The sequence below is a fragment of the Cydia strobilella genome, chromosome 4 (genome assembly GCF_947568885.1).
Source record: "Cydia strobilella chromosome 4, ilCydStro3.1, whole genome shotgun sequence".
NCBI lineage: Eukaryota > Metazoa > Arthropoda > Insecta > Lepidoptera > Tortricidae > Cydia > Cydia strobilella.
In genome coordinates, this window is record NC_086044.1 from 19,651,500 (window position 1) to 19,669,039 (window position 17,540).

The 17,540-nt window shown below is 39.1% G+C and overlaps 1 protein-coding gene across 2 annotated transcripts in view; it reads right to left on the reverse strand.

Moving 5' to 3' along the window:
- The window catches only part of LOC134740825 (zinc finger protein chinmo), a 125,134-nt gene that overhangs the window by 78,292 nt on the left and 29,302 nt on the right, over nt 1-17,540 (reverse strand). Inside the window, exon 1 of one of the 2 annotated variants that reach the window (XM_063673467.1) lies at nt 972-1,407. The exons of the other annotated variant lie outside the window; for it this stretch is intronic. The gene's annotated coding sequence lies outside the window, so the exon portion shown is untranslated. Of the gene's footprint in view, nt 1-971; nt 1,408-17,540 lie in introns of those variants that run through there. 2 annotated transcript variants of the gene reach the window in all.

Genomic DNA, 17,540 nt, shown 5'->3' on the forward strand with positions numbered 1-17,540 from the left:
GTGATCTTTGATAACGCACAGTTGATATGGATCTCTTACACTGGTTTGTACTCGGCCAATGCTCGCCTGCGTTCTGTAGGCTTTATCCATGGCAGCGCCACTCGCACTTCCACAAGTTCCACATCTGGACTAATATTTGCGCATGCGTACATACAAGCGTTCAATGTCAAACTCTTGCATCTGACTTGATAAATAGGTAACTGACAATGGCACCCGGCTTTACATATTAACCATGTTATTACTTTAATAGTACGGTTAACCGTTGCGTATATGAAAAATGAATTCACTTCCTTAATAGGCTTATAAGATTAAATACTCGTATAGAGTAGCGGCTACGAATATATCGCCTCCGTGCTGTTTTTACAGAACTGTTTTAATACCAGACCACACGTTCGTTAATTTAGCATCCTTGTTTGTTAGGAAAAGCTCTGATTTTTTTCTACATGCAGGGCACGAAATGATAGGAAAAATAGTGTACATAATAAACTCCTAAAATAACAATGACGGATTTAGACTATGGGTGTTTAAAACTAACTTAAATTAATAGGATTACCTATTAGATTACGTTGTTGTTAGACTATTCACAACATAAATACTAGCGCGTACATGACGATATTTTATTTACTACCTTAAATTTAATAGTTTTTAGTAGTACCTAGTTATTATATTACTTACAATTCTGTATAAATCACACGACTCACGACAAGCTTAGTTACTAACCTATTTAACGCGGGTGTTAAGTTAGAACTGTTTGTGTAATTTTATATTAAAATCATGCATTTAAGTTATAAAATTTATAAAAAAATCAAACCTTATTGTACCAAATGGCCATGAATAGAAATCAGCAGACAAAGGAAATGCACGTATCCGCTCAAATACTGCAAATTGTATAACGGCGATAACACGCCGAAAGCCGTGACAGTAACAGCGCCGCACCGAAACCGCAAACACAGAAAATATGCGGTACTCACGTTGAGTTGTCACTCCGCCATCGGCGGGCAAGCGAGCGAGTCTGGGCCGAAGGCCAGGTGGGCAGAACTCGGCCTGAAGCTGCGACGCCGCGGACGCGCGGTATCGAGGAAGTAAGTCCGGGCAAACTGTCAACGCTCGTGCGGAAATCGGGCGGCCTCCGCAGCGCGCACGCGCCGAGCACCCGTCAACAGCCGCCCTGCAGCCCGCCCGGGGGCCACCCCCTACGCACCTACCCTTTAAATCGAACGTCATATCCCGCCACACCGTTCGCCCCACCGCCCGCCGTAATTTCTGAAAAGCGCTGACTGCCCCCCCTCGACCCTAAAAAATGCATTGCGTAACGGTTTTATAAATTCCCAAAGTCTTTGTTTGTCCAATCAATTATCCACCTGTATTGGAGGGGCATCGGCGCGGAGACAATACTGTGTAATCAGTCGCTGTAATTGCGGTTTCGGGTTTTTTACAGTCTATTTTCGACTAGATCCTAAAAGTTTTAGTCGCTTTTTATTAAGGTTTCGGTGGATTATTGTCCTAAAATCTGGTGGTTTTATAGCTACGTGGACGGAGTGGCGAGGAGGAAAAATGAAATATGCGGGGACTGAGATATAAATATTGCCGCAAATTTCCCTTTATTGAATCCTGACAATTTTCGGTCGAACTAAAGACGTTCGCAATTTCCTGGAAATATCTGTTAACTGTGGGGAGGACGTCATAATTTTAAATTTTTTATGTAGTAGGTATAGAGCAATACGAGTCCATAAGAAAGACATTTATAACCCGTAAAATATATAAATAATAAAATTATATTTTTTGTAAACCTATTTTAAGGCATCGGACTTTCATTTTGATGGTTTTAACATGGGATATTATAGCAGCGACAGCTGGCTTAAAATTTTAAAGTATATTTAGGCGTATATAACCGTCAGGAAACTAATGATTATTGATTTTTCTTATTTTTTCCCCTAGAAATATTTTTTTAAATAGTAAAGACGAAATAAGAGTTTTGAATGATTCACGGTTAGTTTCACTAGAATTATATACAAAATAACAACAAAACAATACAAAAGGTAATCACGGTCTATATCCCGGTCAGTATAAGTTTGGTAAAGACGAAATATTTAAATTCACTCTTTTTTTCTTTTTCTTTATGATGAATATCTTAATTTCAATAATAAATAAATAAATAAAATATCTTTATTTCAGAACATTCAAGATTCCATACAATATTGTTAGTACCATCGTTATAGCTATGTGTTAGTAAATACATTAAAAATAAAAACAAAACTTTCAACAATAAAATCAAAATCCAATTAATTTAAATAATGAATACAATAAAAATAATTAATATTATGTCAGATTCAGAATAATATAGACTAGAATAATAATTAGAATGTCAAAAATTTACCATTTTTTTTTCTTAATTTAAATTCATGTAAATAATGATTTCATGTCAAAAGAGCAACAGATACACGCATAACAAATGTCGATATATGTATTTTACTTAATAGTTTTGACCCATGCACACAGGATGATCGGATCTATCGGCGATGACCTTCAGTATCCCGTTGTCGCTGCGTCGGATGCGATTTAGGATAGATGCGACCCGCTTTCGCCTTCGCTTATAATAATGTAACCGTTTAAATAGCATCTTTCTATACAAAGTGACTTTAATAAAATTAGATCGTACTGAAAGGGTTTGATGTTAACATGAGAGCTATTTTTGAACCCTGATAGGAATTGAAAAAAAAAAATTTTTTTTTTACCGTAATTTCAACAAGTGTATCCACGTGAATCAAACCCTTTTGTTTACTTTGACGACGATATATGTACTTCCAGCTGCTTTTCGCCTTTAGGGCTATTTAAAGACTCGTACAAATTGTCCTGTGCTGCGGTTCTTGCTATAGCCAGAACCGCAGCACAGGACAATTTGTACGAGTCTTTAAATAGCCCTAAAGGCGAAAAGCAGCTGTACCGCCTAGCGAAAGCGAGAGAAAGAAGTTCTCGGGATATGGCTCATATAAAATGTGTGAAAGATGATGCAGGTAAGGTGATTACGAAAGATGAAGCGATAAAAGAACGTTGGAAAGTCTACTTCGAAAGGTTGATGAATGAAGAAAATGAATGGGGCAGGGTGCTAGAGCACAGGCTGATAAATATGGGTGCAGTGAAAGAAATATGTATGGATGAAGTAAGAACGGCTGTGAGAAGTATGAAAAATGGAAAATCTGTAGGACCAGATGATATACCAGGAGAGGTATGGAAGTTATTGCGTGAGGATGGATGTATGTGGCTGACTTTATTCTTCAATAAGTTGTTGCATGAAGAAACAATCCCCGACGAATGGTGTGACAGTTTGCTGGTGCCCATTTTTAAAAACAAAGGGGATGTACAGGAATGCAACAACTATAGAGGAATAAAGCTCATGTCACATAGCATGAAAATATGGGAAAAAGTGATAGAGAGACGCCTGAGAGATGAGAGTGATATAACAAAAAACCAGTTCGGGTTTATGCCGGGGAGAGGTACAACAGACGCCATTTTTGCACTTCGCCAAATGTGCGAAAAATACAGACATGCCAAAAAGAACCTGCATATGGTGTTTGTTGACCTCGAAAAAGCATACGATCGAGTACCCCGAGAGGTTTTGTGGTGGGCTCTGAAAGAGAAATGCGTGCCTGGGAAGTATGTGGAGCTAATCTGGTCAATGTACAACCGATGTTGTACACGCGTCCGGTCAGCCGCTGGCACCACCGACAGGTTCAGTGTCACAGTAGGCTTGCACCAGGGATCGGCTTTAAGCCCTTACCTCTTCCTGCTTGTTATGGACGCTCTGTCGTCGGACATACAGGAGGAGGCACCTTGGTGTATGCTGTTTGCTGATGACATTGTGCTTGTAGGTGAAAACGAACTAGAGGTGCAGAGCAGACTTGAGAAATGGCGGCAAAAATTGGAGAATGTTGGCCTAAAGATCAGCAGATCTAAAACAGAACACATGTTCTGCGATTTTGGCGGTCTCTCCAGTTTTGCTGCCATAGAACTCGATAGCGTTACATTGCCGGTCTGCTCCGACTTCAAGTACCTCGGTTCGCTCCTACAGTGCGATGGCGATATTGACCGTGACGTGAAAAACCGGATTAGCACAGGATGGATGAAATGGCGACAGGTTACGGGAACCATTTGTGACGCCCGTATGCCCCTTCGGTTGAAGGGTAAAATTTATAAAACGATCATAAGACCTGTCGTCATGTATGGATCAGAGTGTTGGGCCCTAAAGGTGAGGGATGAAAAGAGATTGCATGTAGCGGAGATGAGAATGTTAAGGTGGATGTGTGGCGTGACGAGAATGGATAGGATAAGGAATGAGTATATAAGAGGAAGCCTGAAAGTTGCACCCATAACAGAAAAAGTAAGGGCAAATCGCCTAGCATGGTACGGGCATGTGATGCGGAGGGATGAAAGTCATGTGTCAAGAAAGGTATTAAGAATGAATGTGGAGGGAAGTACGAGGAGAGGAAAACCGAGGAAAAGGTGGATGGACTGTGTGAAAGATGATATGAAACTAACGCAAGTGAATGATGAGATGACGGGTGACAGAGATGTATGGAAGAAAAAGACATGCTGCGCCGACCCCAAGTGAATGGGACAAGGGCAAGCGAATGATGATATGTACTTCCAGCTTTTATTTAATCGAAGTAGGAGGAGCGGAAGTCAACCGAGTGCACATGTCTTTGCAAATTCTAATAATTCCAGCGACCTTCACCAAGGAGGGGTTTTGGCCGAAGGGTGTTAAGTTCCGGCGGTTCCGCGGCCGACTTCTTGACACTGCGGGGTTGCGTAATGTATCTCAACATTCGCAACCATAAAGCTGGCCATACACACTAGGGTAAGCCTGCGCAGTTTTGCCAACTGCACAGGTAAAACGTGTGTGTGGCATTTGACTGCGCAGTTTTCTAACCAGCTTCACCTGTGCAATTGAACTGTACAGGTAAAACTTCGCAGGCGTACCCTAGTGTGTATGGCCAGCTTAAATGTGATTTGTAGTGTATTGTTTAGTTTGAAAACATATTTTTGTAATATGTATGCTAGTTTTAAGGTATCTGTTTATGGGCCACTATAGTTGCCTGAAATAAAGATTTTCATTCATTCAAATTTGCGCCCTGTCAATAGAGAACCAAGCATGGCATTTGCAGTGACAAAGTGTGTCAATGTCATAATTAATGTAAACTTTCTATGAAAGTATGACGTTTATCATTGACAGAACAAATTAACTTAAGGCCTTCAGCACACGAGGCGTAGGCGTGTGCGTAGCGTAAGCGTGGCGTGAGAGTCGCGTAAGCGTGGCGTGTGGAATGTTACTAGAGGCGTAGAGTTCTGCGCACCAAGCGTCACGTATAAGCGTGGTCGTTCTGTTTGCATACAATTCTTCACGCTTACGCCTGTCGTAATGACGACAGAGATCTCACGCTACGCCACGACTACGCTTCGTGTGCGGCCTTGTTTGAACTTGTACGTGCTCGTAGCGCTCTCGTTCTACGTGACGCTCACGCAACGCTTACGCGACGCTCACGCCTACGCCTCGTGTGCTGAAGGCCTTAAGTAGTAGTAGTAATCACTTTATTGTACACAACACAGGTTTACAAAAATAAATTACAGTAACGGAAGTACAAAGGCGAACTTATCCTTATAATTGATCTCTTCCAGCTAACCTTCGAGTAGATGAGTGGAAAACTATAGCCAGGTCAGATAAACAAACTTACAGGATGTACAAATTAATATTTAAAAAAGAAATAACACTATAGATAAAAATACATAAAATACATACTAGCATACATACATACAATACTAAATATATATTATAATATACCTTATATATATATATATTTATATATATATATATATATATATATCACAAGATTCACAAGTGTAAGAAAATAAAAATAAAGGTTAGTACTTAACCAGATCACGCTGATTGGAAAGCCAAAGCTTCTTCAGATTAGCCTTGAGTGACGCTACAGACTGGGACTGTTTGAGCGACAGGGGCAACTCGTTCCACAACTTCACAGCGCGAACCGTGAAAGAATTTGCATACGATCGCATCTTATTAGGAGGAATAGCAAGCGTGAGATTAGAACTAGATCGTAAGCGGTGATCACTGCCTTCAGCCAGATAGTTAAATCTTTCCGTTAGGTAAGATGGGGAACGGGGGTCGAAGAGTATGTTGAACAGCAACGACACGACATGCACATCTCTGCGTTGGCGGATCGGTAACCACCCGAGCTGGGAGCGGAATTTGGAGACGTGATCATATTTCCGTCCGTTAAGTTCATTTGTTCTGTTCATGTCGGTGCACAGTTAGCATACTTAGACAGACCCTAACAGATTTTAGGAGGCCTAGGTGTTCTGATTGTAGTAATAACAGGTTATGAATTTGATCTGTACCCCTAGTATAATTTTCATTCGATAGCGTGACGTAACGTAAGCGTTTGCGTTAAGTGTCATTCTGTATGGAATTTTGAGTTTCCAAAACGTCCCGCTTGGCGCGCTGTTTTTAATCCCATACAAAAATAGACATAGCGCAAACGCGTACGCTCGTCCCGCTATCGAATAAAAATTACACTCGGGGATTCTGGATTTTCATGTATATGATAAGCTGTCACTGCCCAAGCTGAAACGGAGACCTTCGCTAACGCTCGGTCAAAAAATAATCTAACGCATCCCGCCACTTTGATAGCAATTGAGTTAATCTAATAATAACTGATTTACAAGTGAGTTCCAAAAAAATTCAAGATACACAATACCTAGATTTTTATCTCAATGCAATTAGGTTACACATTCAAATACACACAAAACTAGTTGTGACACTTGTGACATTCGAATATCCTTCATTCGGCAAAATATTGGCCCTGACATTTAGATAAAACTGAATGCCTAAATCCTTAGGCTTGATGTCATGTAACAAATTTAATTTGTAGACTTCTCGTAAAACCAGCTTGAGGAGTAATTTCGATTGACTACGTTTTTAAAGCCGCCTAGGCGTTTTATTAAAGCACCTAACAACGGGTTTTAAATATAAAATAACTCAGCATTAACGGGTCGGTAGTAAGAAGTGACATGAGTGACAATTGTCATAATTGGCATCGTCCTTTTTTCTCAAATGATTTATAATGATAAGATCCTGCTACATAACCCGTATATGCCACGGGAAATCTCTTTCCTGTAACCTTACCAGTCCCGACTTTGGTTCTGTACAAGGCAATTAAAATTCCTAATCCAAAACCGGGTATTGTAGTAGGAATTTTCTTTTCTCGTACATTAGTCGCTCATGACGTTGGTTTTGTGCAAGGCAAGAAGAAATCCTTATAGGTATACAAAACCCGGTTATGGAGTAGGAATAATTTGTCCTCTGCCAGTGCTGGTTATGTAAGCTGGTAATGTACACAGGTAAGTTAAGGTAAGTGTTTTAATTAGACAAAACGGAGAACGTGATATTGTCTTTTTCAGTTTTTTTTTGTTTAGATACTTTTTGAGATAACATATCTGATGAATATCTTTTATTTTGACCAATTTGACGTATAGAATATGAATGTAAATGCATTGGTTTACACACAACTGCTTCTGCTAATGCTATGCATTAAAAAATCTCATAGAACAAAGTAACAACGGAAGAAACGTATGCTGGCGCCATCTTTAAAAACCTTTGACAGTTGCCATCCCCATTGAGTTTGAACTGAATCGACTAGTTATTGTTGTATGCAGGCAGTCCATTTTTAAATTATATCACAACTACGTTCATTAAAGGTTTTTACTATCGATTCCATTACTACCTACATCGGTCCCCTATTCGTATAAACAGCACTTACCTATATGTCTACCGAATGTCGATTGCTAAGCTATTATGGTTAATTAATAATTACGGACTAGTTGAAAGGATTGCGGTGTACGACTGATTTGTATTAAGTTAGTTATGTAAGTAAAAAATAAATACTTAAACTTGAATAAACTATTTGATAGAAACCCACCACACAATGACTTCACCTCACCACAGCCTAATCATGTTGTAGATGTGATCAGGCCAGGGTGAGAGGCTGGCAAAAAAATTCCCCGTTGCCGGGGAGGTTTTGGGATTATACTGAGCAACTTTCACTATGGGACCAACCACGAAATCGCAAAAAAAATTTACCCTCCCATAGAAAATGGACCAGACAAAATGTATGTAACAGCAAATAATTTTTTTTGGCGATTTCGGGGTTGGTCCCATAGTAAAAGTTGCTCAGTATAATTCCAAAACCTCCCTGGCAACGAGAATTAAATATTTTTTTAGCCACCGTGTATAAGAATAACACGATTAAAGTTACGTGTTAAAACACTTAATGGACGAGACTTCATTTCTTGTTAAGCAATGAAAAAATGACTAGTTTTCATTGCTCTTGGTTTTACAATTGTTTTATTGTACATAATAATATGAACATGTTCAAGAAATCTAGCGCTTTTTCAACCGAAAGGTAGACAAAGGATCAGGGCTGGCGCGCACTCACGAAAAACCGGGTCACTAATGGCTGCCCAAAAAAATAATGCAGCTGCTCTCTATTCTGAAATAGACCGATATCTGGGTCACACGATGCGATGGTTAATTTGGCTACTTTATGCCGTGCGCGGGTTAGTGATGACCCTTAGTCGGACGGACATGCGTAAAAAAACCGGCCAAGTGCAAGTCGGACTCGCGCACGAAGGGTTCCGTACCATCACGCAAAAAACGGCAGAAAAATCATAGGAGCCCCACTTAAATATTAATTTTATTCTGTTTTTAGTATTTGCTGTTATAGCGGCAACAGAAATACATCATGTGTGAAAATTTCACGTGTGTGAAATTGTCACGGTTCATGAGATACAGCCTGGTGACAGACGGACAGACAGACAGACGGACGGACAGCAATGTCTTAGTAATAGGGTCCCGTTTTTACCCTTTGGGTACGGAACCCTAAAAAGCGTAAAGCGGTGCATGTCTATGATCTAGTCTAGACAAGATCACATGAAATTGTTACATGATGTCAAGTCGGCGCGCTTTGTGGTGTCGTTAGGGGCAAGATGTTTGGCCAAGTTCACTTTAGACTAATGATGGTCAAATTTGAAGTAGACCGATATCCGGGTATGGTTAAATGGTTAAATTTAATTTATCTATGCGTGCAAAGGTACGACCCTTACTATTACCATAGAGTAACTTATACTAGAGCGGTACTGTCATAGTAAATTTTGTAACCCCAGTAAATTCACTGCCATCTGTCGACACACTTTAAAACTAAAAATAAATATTTATAAAAACACGTTAAATGTATTTAAATATGGATAAATGATTTTTTTTATTTGCATTAATTATTTTTATGATTTTGACCCATGTTCTTTCACTGATATGCGTTAAAATTGTTAAATAACAAACGAAGCCGTCAACGCCATCTATACAACAGTAAGCCAAAGCTAGTAGCGCCCTCTGAACGAGAATCAAATTTTCTTGATTTTCGAGGCACGTTTTTTCCTTAGACTGTATACATCTATTACGGAGTTATATCTATCTTTGCTATTACTTAACCCAAATGCATACAGATAGCGAGCCGGTAAGGCGGGAGGTTTCCAAAGCAAAGGTTTTGTTGCGAACCCAGGTTCGTAGTTCGTACCAATGAGTGTCTCGAAACTTGAATGTACGAAATATTATTTTATATAGTATAAATCTTCTCAAATGATTTTTACGTCTAAGACTAATCTGTTAAACAAAAGCCATTGTTTCTTTTCTACGAGCGATCAGCCATTGTGTGCCAGTCTCTGAGCGCGTGCCAAGGCGCGTGCTATTGTGTCTAACAATGGCACACAATGGCCGACCGCTCACACAAAAGAAACAATGGCTTTTGTTTAACAGATTAGGGTCTTCGACGTAAAAATCATTTGAGAAGATGCAGACTATACCTGTTGCTCTTTTGGATCTCAATTTTGACAACACAGTTTCTCACGGATGATAACTCATAAAACGGTTAAGATATGTATAAAAAAGACTCGTGCACGTCAGCTGCCACTCCTATGGGAGGGTTGAGGAACGACGCGGCGGCTACCAACACACGTAAACATAAATACACACAAATATCACAAGCACAAATGTAATAATTAAACAAATATAAATATGTAGTAGGTATGTTAGTTAAATAATACACTGCCGGTTCAGAATTTAACAAACACAAGAGGCGAGAACTTATATGAGGGAAAAGACATGAGATAGTATACGTTTGCATCGATGTCTATAGTGCAGTGTAGTACATTTTTATTAATGTATAAAATACGAATATCATTTTTAAAAATAGACTCCACAGTAGAACTAAAAAATGGGCCAGATCAAATCCCTACTACTCAAAACCCACGCACTAATATTTATGGGTTTCATGTCACTATGTTATGCACCAAATATATGTTAAAATAATTATAGAACCCCAAAATGTTCTAAGAAAAGCAACGTTAATAAGATTGAATACCTCGGTTATTTCCGTGAAGCTTTTGGTGTTTTCTGTGACATTGTCTCATAGAATGCAATGTTTCGCAGAATTTTCATTTCATAGAAACTTTTTTTTTTCAAACCGTAAACTTTTTAGGTACAGCTAAAAGGTCATTGTGTAGAACCCATTAGGTCTAACAGAAAAGTAGGTTAGGTTGTCCGTTTTTTAGCCACTGGGCGTCGGCTCATCGTCCTGTTTACCGGGACTCCAAATAAGTAAAAAAACTGTAATACCTAGGTTAAGATGTACTAACTTTAATATTATAAGTCTGTATATAACTAACAATCTATGGGCAATCTTCTTTCAATAAAGAATTTTATTATTATTTATTATTAGGTTGGAAATGCGGCCCTTTGTGAAAAAATATGTTTTCTATGAAATAAAAATTCTGCGAAACAATTTTCTATTAAACAATTTTCTGCAAAACAAGGTACAACTGCCGTTGAGGGTCTGGGTCGTTGAGGCTGAGGGTGGTCAGGATGGACCAGTTATGGACATTTATTAGGTAGGAACTAGGAACTTAGGAACAATAGGAACTAGTGTCAGTAAATCTACGTATCTACTACTAATACTAGTTCAAACTAGAATCAGTGCACAATGTTCTATGATTAAAAAGTCTGGTGGGAACACAACAGTATCGTATTAGATTAAAAATATTTTTGGTCACTGTGATTTAAAAAAAAATCACCAAACGACACTTTCAAATGCAAAAACATTATTTTGTTGTTCGTTATCATTACATTTTCCTCCCCGTGCTGAGCAAGATCCCGTCAATCCCGCTGGAACGCATCCAAGTCGTCCCGCCATCTCGTTCAGCACAGGAAGGATTGGAAAGGGAGATGGGAGGCCTTTGACCAGCATTGGCACACATAGGTTAAAAAATAAAAAAATATTACATTTTATGTTTATGTATTAGGGTGGGTTGGGGTCAGATTGAAAGGGTTTTTCATGAGGGGTAAGACAAAATGTGACGTTTTCAACCAAAAGGTACCACATTGTCGATAAGGTTGATTTCTAATTGAAGCTAAATGGAAATAGCGCCTTACTGTCAAAGCGACAATAAGTACCCTTTTGGTTGAAAATGGCACAAATATCGTCCATATGCCGAAGCATTACGATTACGTTACTCCAAAACGTTCTCAGGACTTTTATAGTACCAAATTTTGTTACTTGGGGAAGAACCCTTTCAATCTTACCCCGTCGCACCTTAATTGCTGTTTTTAGAAGTTTTCTATTTTTTGCGACAATATAAAATGACTTTTTATTTATTTATTTATTTTAAATTTAATTTGCATATTTCGCAAGTAGGCTTGCATAATTACTGTTAGCATAAAAGTTGACCTCCGCTGACGCAGCGCACCTATAAATCTTACTAGTAATTAAAGAATAAGGTCACAATGCAGAAAAAGTATGTCAGTTGACTAAACTTATCGAGCAGCAGTAACGCCAGCAATACAAATTGTCTAAAACATTACCTGTTATAATTTACAGGTTGTAGATTAAAGTACTACCAGTCTTTATTTATGGTATACTCTAATTTTATTTCACACTAGACTATAACCAAAAATAGATATAACACCGTAATAGATGGATACAGTCTAAGGAAAAAACGTGCCTCGAAAATCAAGAAAATTTGGTTCTCGTTCAGAGGGCGCTACTTGCTTTGGCTTACTGTTGTATAGATGGCGTTGACGGTTTCGTTTGTTATTTAACAATTTTAACGCATATCAGTGAAAGAACATGGGTCAAAATAATAAAAATAATAAATGCAAATAAAAAAAATCATTTATCCATATTTAAATACATTTTATCGTATTTTTATAAATCTTCATTTTTAGTTTTAAAGTGTGTCGACAGATGGCAGTGATTTTACTGGGGTTACAAAATTTACTCTTATTACTCTATGCTATAACTATGACGTTTTCAAGCAAAGGGTACCACATTATCAATTACCATAAGGACGAAATTAGCTTGTATCTTTATACAAAAACAAGTCAGAGCGTCCTTATGGCAAGCGACAATGTGGTACCTTGTGCTTGAAAACGACACATCACAATCAATCCAAGTATCTAATTATATATCCTTAATATGGGGCATTTTCTATGAAAAGGGACCTTATTGTCGATGGCGCTTACGCCGCACAGCGTCGCGCGGCATTGTATTTATATCGGAGCATCGTTAATAATGGCGTAAGCGCCATCGACAATAAGGTCCCTTTTTATAGAAAACACCACATATGGGGCATTTTGTATGAAAAGGGGCCTTAATGTCGATGGCGCTTACGCCGCACAACGTCACGCGGCATTGTATTTATATTAAAGCATCGTTAATAATGGCGTAAGCGCCATCGACAATAAGGTCCCTTTTTATAGAAAACACCACATATATCAAAGAAAGTTACAAAATATCCCACAGAATATAAAGATATTTCCAATGCTACATTAGATAAGCAGATTTAAAAACCGGCCAAGTGCGAGTCGGGCTCGCGCACGAAGGGTTCCATACTATTACGCAAAAACGGCACAAAAATCAAGTTTGTTGTATTGGAGTTTTTAGTATTTGTTGTTATAGCGGCAACAGAAATACATCATCCTGTGAAAATTTCAACAGTCTAGCTATCACAGTCTCTATCATTTTTTACTGTTCTTAATATGCCAATATATAAGTACAAGTGCGATACGCGACGCTCTGGCCAACCATGTTAGAATGGCGACAATAGCACAATGAGGGTCTATCGTGAAACAAGAAAATCGAAATTTCGTTATCTAACATCTCTGTCACTTGCATATACGAGCGATAAAGAGGCAGATAGCGAAATTTCGGATTCGCTGTTCCCGGGAGTCTGCAAACAAACCGCCTTGATACATCAATGTCATATTTTATTATCTCTGAAAACTTGTCAAAAACATGTAAAATAAAACTATGAAAACGGATTATATAGCGTATATTGATTTTATAATAGATACCCACGTTTCATAGATTTATTTCATGAGTAACTATCGCGGTAACCGAAGACAATATTTTGTCAAAAACTTCTTAAGGCACAGTATGTATAAGTTACTCTATGGTTTACTAAAAAGGCTAGCGCTGCACTCTGGTGGCAGTACATTGCAGTAATATCCCCTATTACAAAACGGTAAGTACGAATCGGCCTACTGATTCTAACCTAACCCATAACTTTACCATATGCCATATGTAAACGGCGTGCTCGTTGGGTGGACGACATCCGGAAGATTGCGGGTCACTTCTGGATGAGATTAGCTCAGGACCGGGACAAGTAGCGTACTGGAAGAGAGGCCTATGCTCAGCAGTGGGCGATAAAGGGCTGATATGATGATGATATGTAAACTGTTTGATAACCCTTGACTGCTGTCATCGCTATCCAAAATTTCTTGGCAATCAAGACAATAGATTTTTTCTAATATGAATAGTGGCGGCTGATGAACGAGTGAAGAATCCTCGACAAAGAATGCATCTGCGAAACATCCGCGTCGGAAATAACCGTAGAGCAAAGTGGGTCGATCGCGATTTTTCAGGTAGGCCGTAAGGTGGTGCGCACTTCCCGGCGCTTAATTTTAAAATGAGTATTTAACAGATTTATTTGCTCTTTTTCAAAAGTTAGGTATGGCAGCAGAGTCACTGTTTCTGGACGAATGACAAATATACCAATCAATAGTCATGTGACATATTGGCTACAATTATATGTGATCCTGTTATTTTCCTTAAAACAATGAGTAACTTAAGTACCTAGTACCTATTAAATTGCGCTTCAGTTCCGCCAGAGGATATCAGCCTGTCAGTTTAAACAAAAATTTGACAGTTCCGAACAACTGACAGGCCGATTTCGTCCGGCGGAGTGGTAATCAGTGGGCCCCTTTAGAATTAAAAGATGTAGCTAAGCAATGTAACTTGCATGTAAGACTTTTTATATGTAAATTTTGTTAAAAAAATTTTTTCCTTGAATACAACAAAAAAATAGATTTTTTTTTTTTTTTTTTTTTTTTTTATGTGATGTTCAGCAAACGAGCAGACGAGCCGCCTGATGGGAAGCAGTCATCGTCGCCCATGGACGTAAGCAACATCACAGGAGCCACTTAAGCATTGCCGACTCTTGAGAACCCTAAATACCCGCTTCTTGAAGAATCCCATGTCGTAGCACAAAGGAAATACCTCAGGAGGCAACTCATTCCACATTCTGCACGTTCTGGGAAGAAACGAGCGGGATGCCCGCTTATTCATGGTGTGCCATGTGTCTAAGAAGTGAGGATGAGCTTTGCTCCTTTGGCGGGAGGTGCGGTGATAGAAACGAGACGATGGCACCAGATCAAAAAGTTCTTCGGAACATTCCCCATTGTACAGACGGCAGTTTGATTATTCATCCAGTATGACAAACAAATGACATACGAGTAAGATGCGTGACAATCTTTATTTCACTTCAAAATTTAAAGTTTTTAATTCCGTTGTATGCTTTTTAGGGTTCCGTACCCAAAGGGTAACAACGGTACCCTATTACTAACCGCACCACGAACGAGCTGATAAGCACGTAATGGCGCGATCGCAGCTGGAACCCTCAGCTCGTGAAGCTAATTACGAACTTGTTCCACCACATACTCTACCTTGTCGGGGTGGAAACATGCGCCGAATAAGTTGTAGTGTGTGTACTACACCTTACCCTCACACACACACACACATCCATAGCTACTTTAGTGTTTAAGGCCTTGTGCCGTGTCATTTAATGCATTATACGTATATACTCGTAGCTAGTCGTTTGTCTTTACGTCCCACACTACATGGCGACCCTGCCAGTGCGGCCTTTCGCCGCACTGGTGGCGCGCCGCGCCAGCCAGAAGAGAACAAGACCTATTTTCAAGGTTTTCGCCGCACTGGTGACGCGCCGCGCCAGCCAGAAGAGAACAAGACCTATTTTCAAGGTTTTCGCCGCACTGGTGACGCGCCGCGCCAGCCAGAAGAGAACAAGACCTATTTTCAAGGTTTTCGCCGCACTGGTGACGCGCCGCGCCAGCCAGAAGAGAACAAGACCTTTTTTCAAGGTTTTCGCCGCACTGGTGACGCGCCGCGCCAGCCAGAAGAGAACAAGACCTATTTTCAAGGTTTTCGCCGCACTGGTGGCGCGCCGCGCCAGCCAGAAGAGAACAAGACCTATTTTCAAGGTTTTCGCCGCACTGGTGGCGCGCCGCGCCAGCCAGAAGAGAACAAGACCTATTTTCAAGCTTTTTAGATTTTTTCGTATAAAATATTCTGACATTTAAAAGCAGTGAAAGTGAATAAATCGGCAGGACGATAAACAGTGATAATTCAAATATTTAACTTATAGTGAAATTACGAATCTTTTTTTAAAATGAACAAACATTTCTTGACTCACTACGATACTGCCCTACATAACGTTGAGCCTGTAATGGGAACGCAAGTGTGCCCCCTTGTCAATGCAATGCAAACATTGGTATATCACTTTCTATTGATTACTAGAGTAATTAGTATTTTAACAGTGCTGCAGTGAAAAAAAAATGTACATAGAGATAGGAGTGGCACTGTGCTAATCTTTTCTGTTCTGGTCTTCATTAGCAGTTCCACTTTTAGATTAGATGATGAAAATACAAAAATCACTATACGTATGCCTATATACATATATATGTTTTCTTTATATAACAATAAATTAAAAAAAGAAATTTAATATGATTTGAAAAATTCTCTCGAATCCTCATAGATCACATCATCAGAACTGGATTTTGACGACTACGATAACTTGGATCTATTCAAATCGAGAGTGAATAGACATATCTTAGGTAAGCAGCATGCTCCATCCTAGACCACATCGACATTTATCATCAGGTAAGTTTGTTGTCTAATGGTGTTTTTTATCCAATAAAAAAAGGATACATTCTTTCAATCAAGTAAATCAGTTTTTAAATCGGTTGATAAATTATCGAGTTTTGAGGTAAAGAACATAAAAAACCGGCCAAGTGCGAGTAGGACTCGCCCACCGAGGGTTCCGTACTTTTTAGTATTTGTTGTTAAAGCGGCAACAGAAATACATCATCTGTGAAAATTTCAACTGTCTAGCTATCACGGTTCATGAGATACAGCCTGGCGACAGACGGACCGACAGCGGAGTCTTAGTAATGGGGTCCCGTTTTTACCCTTCGGGTAGGTACGGATCCCTAAAAAACCATCGTCCAATTCTGAAGTCGAAAAATTATTTCCCGGAATTTCCCGTAACCCCTAAACCTGCTACAAGTGGATTAAAATAACAAATTTACCGAACGCGGACACTTGTTGATTGAGACAAATCCCCTTATTCATAAAACTTAGCAAACCTTTGTTAAATCTTGTCCCTTTCTAACAAACACAAATTTCAAAATAACAGATAAAGACAAACGATTATCAAGGGTTTGTTAGACTTGACGGGTGTTTATGAATAACGCCAAAATTCCCTATCAGATATATCGCAGCAACCAAAGTACTTACAAACAAATATCTGAACACACCTATTGTAAAAACTGTGCATGTCCAGATATTTATGAACACCTTACGCGATTTGTTATATTTGATGGTAAATTGTACAAAAGATAAATACCCGTCATTGCAATTTACTTATCATTATTGCGCGTTATTTTTTCGGTTTTGCATCACGTTTAAATTCTTATGCTAAAACGCGGAACCACGAGTAGATAAAGGTTGGCGTTGGAATGATAAAGTATCGTCTTTCGCGTCAATACCCAGCTGGCATTTTGCAAATCAAAGCAAAAACAAATGAAATACAGGGTGAAATTTTAACCATCAGCCATACTGCGTAATAGTGACTTTATAGGTCATACTGAACAAGTTTTGTTATGGGACCAATGCCGAAATCGCGAAAAAAATATTTGGCCTTCCCATAAAAATCTGCGGCATCACATCAGCCGGAATGTATGCAACAGTAAAAAATTTAAATACTAAAAGTTGTTCAATATGACCTAGAAAGTCACTATGCAGAGTATGGCTGGTGGTTAAAATTTCACCCGTATTTTATCTATC